Source organism: Sturnus vulgaris, unplaced genomic scaffold (assembly GCF_052056855.1).
Source record: "Sturnus vulgaris isolate bStuVul1 unplaced genomic scaffold, bStuVul1.hap1 Scaffold_1906, whole genome shotgun sequence".
Classification (NCBI taxonomy): domain Eukaryota; kingdom Metazoa; phylum Chordata; class Aves; order Passeriformes; family Sturnidae; genus Sturnus; species Sturnus vulgaris.
Genome location: NW_028276150.1, coordinates 15,551 through 29,861, shown reverse-complemented (window position 1 = coordinate 29,861; position 14,311 = coordinate 15,551). Strand labels below are relative to the sequence as shown.

The window sequence follows — 14,311 nt, the reverse complement described above, 5'->3', positions numbered from 1 at the left end:
ATTTATATCTGAAATGTATATTTACATATCTATACTATGTATATTATAGGTTATTATAATAATTACAATAGCATTTATATTAAATACTACATATATACCTGTATTTTTCTATTTTATATACAATTATACTTACATAAATTTAGATATGCATATATATTTATAATTTTATATGTCTGAATATATTTACTGTAAATTTCGATATTTATTTTTTAGTCTCATTTATAAAAAACCCTGTCTGAACCAAATAAAAAACAATAAAACATTTATTTTAAACTATACTATTTTCATATTTATAATTTTTATAGATATTCTTTTATTTACATTATTTATATTATATACTATATGTTTAATATAGATTTGTTATATCTGTTTATATTTTATATTTATACAACTATAGCTATATTTTTATTTTTATATTCCTTATATGTTTTCCCTGAACATAGAATTATTTTCTCCTAATAATGCAAGAAATCTCTCAGAAACAACCTGTCACCACTGAGAAACCTATCTGCAGTTTGAATTCCAAACGCCTCTACCAAATCAATCTCAGGAAGCTGGGAGTGGGAGTTTTGTTTCACAAGAGAAAAGGCCCACAGTTTCGAACCAGCAGCCAGTGGCCAGGAGGAGTCAACTGCTTGCTAAAATTCCAAATGGATCACGGTGTCTCCCAGACCCAAGCTGCATCCACCTGTAACCCTGGCTGCTATTGGAGTGCCAAACGCCTCTTCCAGACTGATCTCAGAAACCAGGAAGGGTGAGTTTTGTTTCATAGGGAAAAGGGCCACTATTTACAACAGTCTGCCTCTCTCGCAGTGTGAATTGAAAACGAAAGCTTTTCGCCTACGCCCTTTATAAAGAACTGCTCCCAGGATGAGAAAGTCTTTCTGGCCAGAGCTTGCCCCTGACGCGAGGAAGCTGCTATTAGCACGGCATTGCAGGGGCACTTCTCGCTCCTTGACTATGTGCTCAGCACTCTCTGAATTCGCTGCTAGCTCCACGGTCCTTCTCAGCTGCAAGTAGCAGTGCTCACAGTACATAGAGCTTCGCAAGGACCGAAGACCTGGAGGGACATACTGCACTCGAAAATGAACCAGGATTTCCTGTAGAAATATTGGTAGACGTGTTCTACACTGCCCCTTCTCGTCAGCCATCTTGTGCTCCTGCTGCTGCTTCTGCTGTGAGGAATCACTCCTTGAAAGACGAGCGAGAGCGTCTTTCTGGGTGCATTGCACTGAGTGAGAGCTCGCTAGGGACTTTTGGATGTAAAACTTTTTCCACCTCCAAAAATACATGGAGAAGTCTTAAAAGTTTTGGTTTTATTAAGAATACTTAGGTCCAAGTATTGCTGGTATTGCTGTCCTAAACACTGGTTTAGAACACAGGTTTCAGTCTGAAATTGACTGCTTGTTTCTGTCTTTTTGCCTAGTAGCAATCTAATTCTAAGGTAATTAGATGTAGGAAAAACATAAACTACATCTCAGGTTAGGTGGGATAATTGGCTCGGAAGGAAATGGAATTCAGAATTTGGAAAGAATCTAAAATAAGCTGATGTCACAATCCGAGATTCCCTTGGGTTCCAAATCCTTTCATTTGTGTTTTTGTGGGCTATTTTGAAGGCGGTGTACCATTGAAGCCATGATTTAGCTGCGGTGAGACCTGCTCTGCTGTAAAAGCATTATTTTCTCAGTGAGCATGGACAACAGTTAGAGTGTCATCTTTTAAGATTCCCTGCACTCCACTTATGGTGGCAAAAGCAGTGCCTTGACTGTAATCATAAAAGTGATTACAGTTTCATTGCTTTGACATCATGTAGGATGCTTCCTCCATCTGCTGTGGTCAGCATTAAGTAACAGATTTCTCAGTTTCTAGGAAGAGTCTAGCAAACAATCACCTTGCTCCTTCTCTTGCATTTATTCATCACTGCTATGCTGCTACAAGAAGTTAGCTCGCTTTGCTTATTAACATGAAAAGAAGAAGTAAGCCCGACAGTGTAGGGTGCACAAGAGGCACCCGGAGGTCCCCAGAAACCTCACATTGCTTGGATCAATGTGAGGTTTCTGGGGACCTCCGGGTGCCTCTTGTGCACCCACACTGTCGGGCTACTTCTTCTTTTATGTAAAAAGCAAAGCGGCTAATAGTAGCTGTAAAGTTATTTATTGCAGAAGCACATCAGTCTCAAATGCAGAGTCAAAGCTAACAAAGTCCATTCCAGGTTCTAGCTCCAAGTCCCAAACAGAAGCAGAAGCTTCCCGTGGTCCCAGCAGGGCCGGAGGAGCCGGGCAGCTCCTATCTTCTTCTCGGGTGTTGATTTCAGCGGCGAAAACATAAGCAGAGCAAAAGCTGTGGCATAAAAGCAATGGCTAAAAGCAATGGCAAAGCTGCAGTGGCAAAATGCAATGGCAAAATGCACATGGCATAAAGCCATGGCATAGAGCCCCACCTCTCCCTGATGCATGTTCTTTTATAGAAACTTTCCAACTAGCTAAGACACAAACTCGGACCACTACTTCTTAATCTATTAGAATTCTGGTTTCTTAGCACGCCAGGCTACGTATAGACTACGTTCATGGCCTATCTTGTTCTAATTGAAAAATGTAAGCAATATTCTTAACTCTAACTCTATTATGTCTAAAGCTAAGTTCTTGGAGCCTCTAAGAAAACACTAGCATGTTTTTCAACCTTCACTAGAACATGTACTACTTCTCAGGCATCTAAGACCTTTTACTCCCTAAAAGCACTTAAAACTTATTCCATTTACTTACTTATTTTCTCTCTCTTATGTTACAACCTAAGTCTTCATCTCTGCCTTATAAATGAAAGGCCTAATACACTTTAATCCATCTAAAGATTTCAATTCAATTCCTGCACTCTGATTTGTCTCTGAAGAAATCAGAGAGACTCCTGACTTACTGACTCCAACAGATCAAAACAGGTATTCTCCTAGCATTGTTTACAAACGAGTCAGCATGTGAAACAGAAGGCACAATGTAGTTTGGGCCTTGTTTTGGGCATGCCCGGAAGAAGGAAATTCTGATTTCACATATGGGAAAAGAAATGTTGACAGTTGAATGAGATTGTTCATACCCCAGAAAAGGTTGCTTTGAAAGGTTGTGGAAGTCCTGTTAGGAAACATGGCTTTACAAGTCCTTTCCACCAGGAGACAACAGCTGCAGAACATCTGGGTGTGCCAGTGTTGAGAGCACCAGCAAAGATCAAAGTGGAGAAGTTGGTGAACAATGGCAGTGGCCTGGGGGAGAGCAAGTGGGGTGCTGGCTGTGGGACCAGGGGAGTCCTGACTGATTTAGGAGGCGTGTGATGGTCTGTGCCAGCAAGCGGAGTAGTGCTGTGGCCTTGGCACACTGCGAACACTGGAATTCAGTGGGGTCACTGGGCAGGCTGAGTGTCTGAGCTGCTGGAGGGCCCCAGGTTGCCCACATGTAAACATCCAGTCTCACTCTTGCCAGCCACAGAAAGGAGCAGGATGTGGCTGCTGGCGATGCCTGTCATGTATATGTAGTGTATATGCGTGCTATCCCAGCCTGCTGGGAACACTTCTTCTTTGGGACTGCTTGGGCTGAGGGAGAGAAAGCAGTGGTAGTTTCTGAGGTTTTGAGTTTGCTCGAGTTTCTCAGGCTGTTTCTGGAGCCACCCAGAGTTCTCTTCCTTGACGCATTTCAAGTCCTGCTAATTTTCAAAATTCAAACAGACACAGCCCTAAGCTAGTTGATCTGACTTCAGAGCTACTCTTACACTGAGCTGTTGGATGATCTGATCTCCTGAGATGTCTTCCATCTCAGTTTATGACCTGGTTCTTGTGAAAAGTAGGATCCAGTAGCCTGGAGAAGAGAGGTTTCTGGAGAGACAGTATTGTGGCCTTTGAATACGTAAAGAGGGTATAAGACAAATGGAGAAAGACTTTTTAGGAAGGTTTGCAGAGACAGGACAAGGGGCCATGCTTTCAAACTGAGACTAGGTTTAGACTGGCTAAAAGGAAAAACTTTTCTACAATGAAGCTGGTGAGACACTCAAACGGGTGTTCCAGAGAAGTTGTGGATGCCCCATCATTGAGAGTGCTCCTTATCAGTTTGGCTAGTCTTGAGCAATTTGATCTACTGTAAGATCTACCTGGCAAGGAAGTTGGACTAGATGATCTTTAATCACAGACTGTTGTATGATTCCGTGAAAGACAGAATGCAATAAAGTTCATAATTCAGATTTTGGCGCAGACATATTTATTATTTCTCACTTTATGCATCATTGCAATGACAACTTGTTAGCTTCTGAAATGATTAGCTGAGATTGATTTCCTTCCTTAGTTTCATTTTTCCTGTTATTCCTTCACTCTTGGACTTTTTTTTTCACTAGATTTCCTCTTTCAGTAAACTGCCCTTAAGTATCACTTTGCTCCCCACCTGGCTTTATTTTTTTTCAATGACACCTTTTCACTGGTTCGTTTTGGGCCTTTGCTGCTTGAAGTCCAGCAGCCTCCTTGTCTGAGCATTATGGAGCTTTCTTTACAGCTTCATCACTATGCAAAAAGCCATAAATTACTGTGTTCCATCTCACATACCATCAAGTATCACACTAATATTCCCTCTGCTGAATAGCTGGTTGGCTTACATAGACCAGCCAAAAACCAGGAAATCCAGATGGCAGCAAGAATCTTGTAGACTACTCCCGCTGTTCATTTAAATTCTGGAGAAGTCACGTGAGGTATCACATTCTCTTGAAAGAAGTGTCTACCATCTCGGACATTCTAGAATGGGCTATTAATATTGTCATGAGTTTCTGGCTAGACCTTTTAGTATGCAAATTCAAATGATCTGAAATGATAGAACTTCAAGAATTTTTTTTTTTCCCAGAATCGAAGTATGATGGAGTTCCATAGGGAGAATCTTAATCTTAGTTATTCTATTCCATCTCACATCATGGCTGGGGGCAGGGAGAAGGGAGTATCTTTGGGGGACAATGGGTTCCGGTGTAGTCAGTAAGCTGGGCAGAGGAGCCATCAGGTATTGTCTGTTGTTGGGGGGGGGGAATTCATGTGAACTCTTCCTTTCTTGTACCCTGCCACTAGTATTGTTGCTAAAATTGTTTGTTTTCTCATCCAAGTGACAGAATCAGCACACTTAATGAGGGATGAAGAGGGAGCAGCGACCTCAGAACAGGAGGAAGAAGAAGCAGAGCCTGCTGTCCTCCAGAAGAAAAAAACACTACCAGCCAACTTTGCATCATCTGTGAACTTCCTGGGCGTGTACTCTATCCCCTTGTCCAGATCACTGAGCAAGATATTAAACAGGACTGGGCCCAAGACTGAGCCTTGGGGACCAGCTGGATGAACTCTATTTCCCACCACTCTGTGGGCCTGGCCATCACCCAGTTTGTCACCCAGCAAAGAGCCCACCCATGCAAACCATAAGCAGACAGTTTCTTCAGGAGAATGATGTGAGACTCATTGCAAAAAGGATCAGGGAGATGCCTAGGAAGAGTCTCAGGTGAATCCAGGAGACTATAGTGGAGGACTATTCAGTTTTCCAATCAATTTGCTTAAAAAACTCTACAAAACCGTAATAAAAAAACAAACAAACAAACAAACAAAAAAAGCAGACCAAACAAACACACAAAACCCCCCAACCAATAATCACCAAAGAGACAAAAAAAGCCCCCAAAAAAGCCCACCAAAAAACCCACCCAAAACTGAAAAAAAACCCCAAACCCAACACAAAAAATCAGGGTGAATGTTTTTAGTAACTTTAAAAATAACAAAACAAAACAAAACAAAAAAACCCCAGAAAGTCACATTTCTAAAGGTGCTGTCCCAGCCTCTTCTCTCAGCAGGGACGACATCCTGAAGTGGAGCCAGTTGGAAGAGAGCGGGAGGGGGCAGCACCTGGGCCATTGTCACAGGACGGCCCTGTGGCTGCCCCATTGCCAAAACCTGGACACATAAATCAAACACAGGTATGCACATGTGCTTAGACACAGCAAAAATATATTTGTCTGAAAAGAATACTGGTCCATTTCTATCACTGGAAAGAGCATAATGCCTCGTCTCAGCTTTCTTTTCAGTCATTACAAATGTTTCGAAAATAAAGGAGTGCAGAAAATGGAAATATCCAAGATCAACATGAGGACCAGTAACAAAGATTCCATTTTTGAAACTGCATTGGGAATCCTCTGCAGAAATTGACTCAGAGCTCTAAGATTTACAAAAAAGACCAAGAGGATTGGAGTCAATACAACACAGTGTCTGCAGACTTCAGCTGGTTGCCTTGATTTCTCAAATATGATGGAGGAAGCACCTTAGCAACTACAGCTGCCAGTTCTCTCAGGGCCCTGACATGCCTCTGGGTGGGTCCCATGGTCTTGCATGCTCAGGTTCCTCAAGTGGTCTGAAAGCTGACCTGCTACTATGGGTTAGAATCAAGTCCACCAGTCCAATAACCTGAGAGATGTGGAAATAGTGACTGGCAGAGTAAATTGAGACCAACACTTGTTGAGTACCTCAACCTTCTCTTTGTCTGTTGTCACTAGTGCTGTCTGGCTTATGGGGGTGGGGGGGAATAGGGAAGGTGTGATAGGTTTCTTTTCATCTTCCTTTTCCCACTGAAATACCCGTAGGTGCCTTTATTATTCTTAGTTTTGGCATGCTTTTCCAAATTCAGCTTCAACTCAGCCTTAGCTATACTGATCCCATCGTCACACACTCGTGTTAACACTCTATTTTTCCCATGATTTGTCTCGGTGTGTATTGTCTGCATATTACCTACTTGCATCACATCTATTAATTTTCAATAACCTTCTGGCTTTAAATTGTTTTCAAAAAAAAACCTTTTTGAACCTTTTCACCTCAGAAATTCACCTGGGAAGCCCCAAATCCCCAAAATTCACCCCGAAGTCCCCCCTGGGATGCTCAGCACTCACCTGGCAACTCCCAAAATTCCACAAACTCACCCCAAAATTCACGGGGGACCCCCAAATCCCAGGGCTTCACCCCAAAATCCCACCTGCAACCCCCAAAATCCCTCAAATCACCCCCAAGACCCAGTCCCCCCAACACCTCCCAAATTCACTCCAAAATGTCTCCAATCCCCCTCAAAACCCTCCCAGATACCCCCAAATCCACCAAATTCACTCACAGACTCATCTGGGACTCCCAAAAATCACCAAAATTCCCTGGAAAATCCACCTGCATCCCCCCAAATTCATCCCAAAATTCTCCCACGACTTCCAAATGCTCACCTGGATACCCCAAAATCGACAGAATTCACCCCAAAATCCGTCTGGCATCCCCAAAACTCACCTGAGAACCCTAAAATTCACATGTATACCCTAAAATTCACCAAATTCACCCCCAAATTCCCCTGAGATCCCTAGAATTCCAGAAATTCCCCCTAAAATTCAACTGGGACTCCCCACATTCCACAAATTCACCCCAAACCTCGATACCCGGGATACCCAAAATTCCACAAATTCTCCCCCAAAATCAACCTAGGACCCCTCAAAACTCACCTGGATCTCCCCAAATCCCCGCCCCCCCCCCCCCCCCAATTCACCTGGGCACCCCCAAATCCCCAGAATTCAACCCCAAATTCACCTGGGACCCCAAAAACCTCCAAATTCGGTCCAAAATGATTGGCAACTTTACACACTCCGTTTTCCCACAAAAGGATCTAGAGCCCTGTGCGCTTCGTATACAAACTAAATGCAAAAAAACTTTCTATTCATTCTCAGCAAAAAGACTTCCTATTCCTCCTTCTTTTGGACAAAACTGCCTTCACTTTCAAACTTATTATCTTGCTCACTTACCTGCATAATGCTTAGTCCCTGTTCTGCATGCTCATTTTCTTCACTTTTACAAGGAATCCTCTCCTCATCTTCTTCTTCCTCTGCTTCTTCCATTTCCTGTGCCAAGATCACCTGTTTCTCTGTTAGATTTCTTTCTCTAGCTGATTTTTTGACAACTGTCCCTATCTTCTGGCACCGCTCGAGAGAGAGAGGCGATTGTCCCGCTCTGCTCTGGGCTGGGACTGCGCTCTCTTCAAGCCCTGGGGGCAATTTTGGATGCCACAGCGTCAGAAAGACCTCAGGCTATTGGAGAAATGTCCAAAGGAGGGACACAGGGATAGCGAAGAGGCTGGAGGGAAAGCCATACAAAGAGTGGCTCAGGGCATTTGGTTCAGCTGCAGAGAGGACACTGAGCTCACACCTCACTTGGGACCTCTCAGCTCCTCCCAAGGGCAGCACAGGGACAGCTTTGCTCTCTGCTCTCTGCGACCAGGGACAGGAGCCAAGGGAATGCCAGGAGCTGTGTCAGGGGACGATTAGGCTGGCTATCAGGGAAAGGTTTTTTTCCTCAGAGGCTGGTCGGGCACTGAATAGGTTCTCCAGGCAATGGGCACAGCCCCAAGGCTGCCAGAGGTCCAGGAGCGTTTGGCCAATGCTCTCAGGGATGCAGAGGGTGGGACTGTTGGAGTGTCTGTGCAGGGCCAGGAGTTGGACTTTGACGATCCCTAGGGGTCCCTTCCGACTCAGGAAACTCTTCCCATTTTCCCCTCTTTCCTCTCCTTGCACAATGCTCTCAGCTTACTGTTCCACCGCATGTTCCACTTCTGAAACCTCCGCTACTTCTTTCCAGTTCAAGCACAGTTCTACTGGTTACAATCCAAAGATAGACAGATTGGAAAACAACCAAAAAGAAACACCTGTTTGGAATGTCGTGCTCTTATCTGCATCTCGAACTATGAAGTCGATTGTGCCTTGCAAGTTCTAAAAGCAAAACAACAACAAAAAACACCCGTTTTAACATAGGGATTTGCTTTCTTCTAAGAAATCCATATCCCTTCTCAAAATGGATCTATTTCAGGAAGAGATCATCTTGAATAGATCACTTACTATCTAAAGAACCTGGAAGACTCAAATCCGTAATGATAAGCCTGTTACCTTGTCGTTTTCTGTTCCAAAGGCAAATGAATTTGCTCAAGTGCCGTTTGTAACAAGGACAGAGCTCAAAGTGTGGCTCTGAGAAATGTTTTGGTTTCCCTCTCCTATCTCTATCAAAAGCACTTTCTTCAATGGCTGAAACAATACTTGATACAGTCTGAATTTTAAAGGTCATGAAAATTTTCTCCAAAGTGAAAAATTAATATAGCAGTCAGGTTTGAAACCAACGGGAATTTTTGTTTTACCTGTTTGAAGATTCCCTTCACACTAAAATGCTGGCTGATGGATACCTAGAAGAAATCAATTCCCACAAAATGCTTCTGGGTAAGCCATTACATCATCCATTACAATTTGCTTCAGTGTCCCGTTCCTGTCCAATTGAAGGTCCCTGTTTAAGAGACTCAAGTACGGAGAGAAATAAAATTTAAAATGACTACAGTGCCTTTAAATCTAAATCGAACTTCCTTATCAATCTCATAAAACCTTTAGGCTAAATGTTGCCGTTGATCTGTTTCTACTGAACACAATCACGTCCTGGCTTGTTAGAGATTAGTTCATTACAAAGAAAGAAACGCACAGAAGTTAAAATATTTCCAAAGAAGCATTTGACATCCTTCCTTTTGGATGGGGAACCATTCCAACACTGCTTACATAAGAGGTCAAATGACTGTCTTCCATGTTAGTTCTGCACTGTGCTCAGCGGAGCCTTTCTGGTTTATTTGCCTTTGACTTGGACATAAAGCTGAGTCTTGATTCAAGAAAAAATCAATATTCACACTTGGTTTCATTTACACGGACATTGGCTTGGTCTCCTAAACAAAGAAAATGATGGGGAATTTTTGTAGGAGTTCAGATAGGTAACATTCTCTTTCCACAACCTGGCATTGTATTTTCACTTGGTCTCTTACCTCCGGCTATGTTTTAACGGCTCAAATTATTAGGAAGAGTATCAAACCTCCAGCTCTAACCACAGTCCCACTGCGAGGTGTGTGAAGGTATGTGCATCTGCCCCTCAGGTCCATACTGCTCTTCTAATGTGCCTCTGATCGAGCAGGTAGGAAAGACCTCCTGGGTGTGTGAACAGTGCTGCTTCCTCTATGGCTTCAGAGCTGCTGCTAAGATCTTCAGGAAGGAGAGCAGTATTGTACCCATTTTTAGATGGTTTTTAAAGTTGCCAGTGCTTGGCTGTCTTAAACATCTGAGTTCCTAGAACTTTGAATGAGATCAAATCTATGAGTGAAGTGATGATGGTGCAGACCAACTTCTGATTCCAGTGATCCAAGAATCTGCACTACTACTTTTACCTTCTGAATAAGGCATGGATGTGATGGTATGCACAGTAATACTGATGTGCTATGGTTTTTGAATGCTGGCAGTCTTTCTTTGTCCCATTCCTAAAGCGTGGGCATTATTTGCCTTAACCTTGTTCAGTAGGGACATTATTCTATATTCTTACATGAAGTGAAAAGCACTCTTTTTCCATACCTTCACACAACAGCATTAAAACAAGGCCTAAGTAGTACAACCAATATTCAAAGATGCAAAGCAAAGATGCTCTACCTTTTAAGTTTACCATACAAAATTCATACCTTGTTCTAATTTGATCTCAAGAAGAAAGGGTGTTCTCCAAATACTCCTTCAGCTCTTCCTCACAGCTCACCGTTTTCCTTTTTTCTAAGATTGTATCCAGATCACTTTCATCATCTAAGGCCACATTAAAAAGCTAGTAAAAATGGTTTCGTAGATACTAAAATCTCCCCAACTATTTAGGATTCAAGGAAGTTAATTGTGCACATATCTTCTACACCCAGAAGAGAAAGCTACCTCAGCAAAACTCATCGCCTATGAAAATCTTCCTAGATAATGAACACCTCTGACACTGCCACCCCAAGTTGGTGTTCTGAAACAATGAGAACCTCACATCCAATCAAACTCTAGACCTGCACAAGATCTCGTCATAGCAACTTGCAGCCACTTTCTACAGAAAGCAGCAGTGATCTCTATCACTGTTGCCATACCAACAATAAGACAGGACTGTCCATTCAGCATGAATCAAGCAGTTAGCAAAAATGCACCTGACAGAATGAAACTGAAGAGTAGAAATTCCCATCTAAAAGTCAAAGATTACATTTTTAATTTTATAGCAGGTATTTTGAATTTCAGAGGGCTCTTTGCATTAAGAAGTCCTGTCTTTATAGCACACCCTTGTTTTTATGTTTCTACCTGGATTATGGCCATTTAGCCGTCTCCTTCAAATCACTCCAAAGAAAAACATTCAAGTGGACAAGTTCTTTCTAAACTGCTGGAAGGTGAAATGAATGAGTAAGAGGATATGTAACATGATAAAAGGCTGCCTGGAATTTTACGACTGGTATCCAACATGGTGCCTTCTATCTGGAGAGTAAAAAAAAATCAGTCTCCAAGTAAACTGGTAAGAATGCGGATTCTCAAAACTTCTGTTTATTCTGGCACCATAAAGCACCAAATCACATTCTATCATTTATCCCTTTAGAAACAACTGCCCGACTTTTTTTATGTATAGAAAAGATTGGAAGACATTTGGGAGATCATGTCCAGCTATTCCTAAAGTCTGATCTTAAGCAGACTGGGCCATACGTCATTCATCGCTATCCTATGTATTTCAGATAGAAATGATCATAAAAATACAATCTATTTCTATTACAAATAATAAACACAAGAATTATGAACATTTCCACATGAAACTCTTCCACACCAAACTGTTTCTCTGGAGTGTTTTGTCACACTATGGACCTCTTTCTAAGGTGACATCAATAGCCTACCACGCAGAAGGCATTGCAGGTGGGAGCACAGGAAGAACAGACTAATCCCAAGGAGTGATGAAGATATATGTCATCAAATAAAAGAAACGTACATCCACGTGCTCCACTTCTTCTTCAAACCTACATTTTCGTTTCTCAGTCATCTGAAGCATGTTGGAGTGCACAACTTCAGCATCTTCTGCTGTGCAAATGTTCATATCTAACAGGGTCATCTGAAGGAAAAGAAGAACAAATTATTGACATGCACAGAAGAAATACTGTGTGGCTTTCAGAGAGCCTGGCTAAACGTAGTGTTTCTTTTCTTGTGATGGACAGAGATAGATTCAGCCTCCTACATGCCATATTAGATTAGTAAACAATACCATCTGGTTGGACACAAAGGGAGAAATTGAGGCAGAGGTGGAATTTCTTTCCCAAGAGAAGACAGATTTAGCACAAGGGCTGAGGCGCCTTGCATCGTCCACATTCATGTAGGACAGCACTCCCTTCATTACTGGCATTTGTTACGGCTTTTCCACATTTCAAGTACAAACACCAACTACTACCAACCAAAGGGATGGCTTACTTTTTGAAGAGAGTAAGGCGGAAGTTAAAAAGGAATTCCACTTGTTATCTCAATGTCTGGTGCATCCTCAGACGCATTTTACTCTAATGACACATTGGACCACGGCTATCACAGCCAAAAGCTGTGGCACTCAACTTGCACATCTGCCCTTTCTCCTGACATTTGCCCTCGACCAGCTCATACTGGATGCTCATTTTCTCCACGCACTCCACATTAGGGCTGTCTGAATGATACGGAACAGACCACAGTCAAAATTCCCATCTTTCACAGTGCAGTGTGACATGGAAACATGACAGAGGCCATGTGCTGAATCTCAGCACACGGAACAGATGCCAGCAGTGCCTACAGACACCAGACACTACCAGCCAAAGAAATCAAGACATTTTCATACACAGCTGTTTATCATTATGCTTCAAAGTAGCAAGGTACTTACAATCGCTACCAACTTCTTTGCTATCATACAGGCTACAAACATCCCAACAGGATGTGCTCTGGAGCAAGAGAAGGCAGACACAGAGCGGGAAGGCATGCTGCAAGGACACAGAGAAAGGAAGTATCTCCAATACTTCCCTTCTTCTTCTCCAAGAGTTAAAAAGGAGTATTTTTGTATGATTGAGAAGGGATCCATGTCAAAATTAACTTTTGATTTCCCCCAGATTCATTCTAACCGAGCCAGTTCCTGCTAGATCTCCCCATGTACTGGCCAAAGGAAAGCCATGCCACAGGCAGCTTCTTTGGCTCTTACTGCCACCTCCAAGCAACTGAGAAGGTATGTGGCAACACACGGAACAAAGAATAGAGCAAACATGCACTCTCAAAGCAACTGTCTGCCTCATCGTTGCCCGGGAGAAAAGAAAATATTGCTTGAATTCCAGACTGTTCTTAGGATTTCCCGACCTACCTAGACTTTTGTTTCAATTCTCCAGAGTTCTGCACCATTCGTTTCCATCAGATTTGGCATGTGTTGGAGGCAACAAGGTGCTATCAAAGTAGGAAACAAGAGTCAGGTATCCTAAAATACAAACCAGTCAGTACTTCAAATATAAAATTATGAATCTGAATATCCATACTACTGGGCTTTCTTTTATTTACAGCCATCTTGGCAATGAAAATAAACCTGAGATTGTTGTTGTTCAAGGCCAACTGTTTACTGCCCGATAAGGAACTAACTGTCATCTACCTCGTTCCTACATCCACCGTAAAAAACCTCCCTGTAATGATCGTAATGCATTGCACCCACACCAATGTGTCTTGTGTTCAGGATGGATATTCAAACGTAGCAACGTTAGATTTCTATCCAGACTCCTCTCTTAAATTATTCCGCAAATAAAATCCCACGCCATGGAGAAAAAATGCCTTGACAAAAGCACCAACTTCTAGCTCTCCACCCATCTTTGCCCATTTCTACTATGTTTCAAGATTTGTTTCTGCATTCCTCCATTTTTAGAGCCTGATCACCACCTATTAAGTGTAGCTGGGGCACTGAAAATCAAGAATGCATTTTTTCCATTCAAAAGGGCTGTACAGAAATAGATGTAGACCCTGCCTTACTGCTGCATTTAGCAATCACACATTGACAGGAAGCAAAGTGCATTTTGTAGCCAAGTCCTTCATTAACTCCAGCAACAATTGTTTTCCTTCATGCTATACCCTCTTTTGCCATACCCGATATATTGCAAAACCTTCAGTCTCTCTTCACTAAGTACCATCTGCTCCTTTATCAACTTTTCCATTTCCATATTCACAGTTGGGGGATTCTGTATTTCTTCACTTGCCATAAATTCTCTGCAGGATGGAAAGTAGATATGTAGAATGGAATCACATGATATATGTGATATCATACGTGGATTATGTAGAAAGAAAAAATGATCAAGTATTACTTTGATAGAAACCAAAAGTGAACGCTAGCCACTTTGTGTTGCTCATTGTCCAAAAGAAGACTGACAAATTTCTGACCTGAAACTCTGAACTACACACTTCTTTTGCATGAGCTTCCAGTCCT

General features: G+C 42.3%; 1 long non-coding RNA gene across 1 annotated transcript; it reads right to left on the bottom strand.

Annotated features, from left to right (window-relative positions):
- Positions 1 to 8,591: 8,591 nt before the first annotated feature.
- On the bottom strand, positions 8,592 to 11,906 carry LOC148218329 (uncharacterized). The gene is made up of 3 exons (XR_015800491.1): positions 11,837 to 11,906; positions 10,533 to 10,647; positions 8,592 to 8,654 (listed from the first exon to the last, which is right to left on the bottom strand). It is a non-coding gene; the product is annotated as an uncharacterized LOC148218329 (long non-coding RNA).
- Between the last annotated feature and the right edge of the window lie 2,405 nt (positions 11,907 to 14,311).